Raw genomic sequence first — 2,771 nt, forward strand, 5'->3', positions numbered from 1 at the left:
AATAAATAAATAAATAAATAAATAAATAAATAAATAAATAAAGTCCATATCTGATTATGTTGATTCAGTATTACCAACAGGGGAAAAAAAGAGATGAGTGCAGGACCAGATCCCTTCACTCAGGTCTCTTCTTGGATCTGAGAAGCACTAAGGACAAGAGCTGGAGGAAATCTCAGGAACTGTCCAGCCCCACCTCTTCTAGTTACTACCTGAGACTCAGAGAAGTTAAGCAATTTGTTCCACGTCACACAGTTGGAGCCAGAACACAGATCTCCTGACCCCAGGCCAGAGACTTTTCCAAAGCACCTTAAAGGGCTTGGTTTGATTTTAAAACACCCACTCTTTCTCCTCCTAGTGATTTTTAATCCCTGTCAAGTTATCTTATGTTTGCTTGCTGTGGGTTTTGTATTACTGGGGCTTTTTACAGTAAAATAAGGGGAAATCTTTATTTGAGGACTTCTTTTGAAATTCCATGATAGCTCTTAAGATAGAAGAATCTCAGGCAGAAGTTTTAACCACATGAAAAAATGTCAGCACTCCTCCCCAGCCCTACTGACTCTGAACCTTAAGGATGGGGTCCAGCACCTGTATTTTTTTTAAGCCCCACAGGGGATTCTGAAGGTGGGAAACCACAGCTCCAGCTTCTTTCAAAACCAGGTTTGTAAACAGTTCTCTCATGGAGCACATTCATTCATCCCACCATTTGACAAAGAAACAAGCGCTTATAAGCATTAGGAAAGTCGGAGGAGAATGCACATGCGTAATCTATCTCCTCCTTTCACTATAAAAACACAGAAATGTTAGATACAATATTTTTAAAATATAAAGATAATTATGAGATAAACAAATTAATTGTCCTATATTCGTACCATGGAATGGTATGCAGCAATAAAAAATAATAAATTACTGAGACAAGTATCAATATAGGTGAATCTCAAAATCACTATGTTGAACAAAAGAAGCCAGATACAATAGAGTACCTATTGTATAATTGCATTTATACCAAGTTCAAGAACAGACAAAACTAATGTATGGTGGTAGAAATCAGGTTAACTCTTAGGGAGGATGGTACTGACTAGAGAGGGATTTTCTGGGGTGAGAGAAATCTGTCTTGATCTCAGGGTTGCATCTTAAGTATACATAACATTTTGTCTTTTACTGTACATAATTATGCCTCAATAAAGCCTTGTTAACATGAAAAAGAAAAAAAAATGATATGAGCTGTGCTCAAAAACAAGAGTAAAGCAAAGGACTGGAAAGATATCAAATTCAAGAACGTAACTGCCAGTAGGAAAAGAAGGAATGGGCCTGTGCACAGAGGTGAATGGAAGATTACCTTTGTCTACAAAATGTTCTGTTTTCTATGAAAAGCAAATAGGACAAAACAACTTTTAATTTTATTAGACTACAGGTATTTGTTAAATTAGACTCTTTACTTTTCTCCTGTTGTTTTTTTGCTTTTTAAAAAGAAAAACAAATAAGTGTGAAAGTGAACCCAATGTCACAAAGCAATAAGCAGAAGCCACATCTTCTGTCACCAAGTTGAGCAATCTTTACACTCTCTAAAGCTGATTACTAGGGGAGTTCTTCCCTCAAACATGTGCATGCAAGAAACTTTTCAGTGAAAGGACATGTGTATTCCTTGATGTCATGCCCCGTAATGTTTGCATTTTATACTCAGTTTGGGCATTAATGGACTCCCTTTAGTCACTCAAATGGAAAGTTGAACCACAACTTTCCCTCTGAGGAATGTTTTAGATCTTAGTTTCCTCATCTACAAAATGAATTGATTGGTCCAATCGATCTGTAAGTTCCCTTCATTCATTCATCAGTTGGCCCATTATTTTCTGGAGTTTTTCCAATTATGAAAAATGGTCAAGCTCTGACTCCATGTCTCTTTCGAATCTGATGTTCATGGACAAATTTATTCACTCATTTATTCATTACATATTTATTGAGCATTCCCTCAATGCCAAACTCTATGCCAAGCATGAACCAAGACAGATGAGAGAGGAGCTGTGGGCACTGCTGACACACAGGCCAGGTGACATTTGAGCTGAATAAGAACTCATCCAGTTCAGCCCTGTCTTTACACAGGTGAGGAAACAAGAGATTCCACCAAAGGATGTGACTAACCCAAAACCAGGTAGCTGGTTAGAGGCAAATCCAAAGCAAAAACCTGATCTAGCTGACTCCAGACCAAGACTATTTCCACCCCAAGCATCCTGCCAAGAAAATTTAGGGGTCTTGCAGTGTAGGTCTGCTGTTTTGTTGTGATTTCTGGATGGCTCTCTCCTTTCCCCTGGCTTGCTGCATTGGAACTACAAGTTAAAGGCCTATTTCCTTGATAAAGTAAACTCAAGGAATCGTGTTCGTTTTTTCCCTGTTGTCTCATCAGCATCCACGATACCAAGCACATACAGGCATTCCATAAACATTAGCTGTATAAATGAATGAATGATCAGTCTAACTCCACAAATTTCTTCTATGGCAGTTATTCAAATAAAGAAAAAAGGAAGGTAATAAAACAGAATAGATGAGAGGGCATCATGGGCAAGTGTTATTTCTTACAACTTTTGTAAGTCGTGATATAAAATATATTTCTAAGACTATGGGTCTTAGTCAAAGAAGTTTGAAAGTCTCTGCTAGAAAATGGAGATTGTAATTAGAAACAGAAGATATGAGAAGATGGAGACATTTCGGGCTGAGATGATGAATTGAATTTATAACATGTTGTTTCTAAAGTGCAGATGAAGACGCCCAGCGGCCAA

The sequence above is a fragment of the Pteropus vampyrus genome, unplaced genomic scaffold (genome assembly GCF_000151845.1).
Source record: "Pteropus vampyrus isolate Shadow unplaced genomic scaffold, Pvam_2.0 Scaffold104, whole genome shotgun sequence".
In the NCBI taxonomy this organism is placed as follows: Eukaryota; Metazoa; Chordata; class Mammalia; order Chiroptera; family Pteropodidae; genus Pteropus; species Pteropus vampyrus.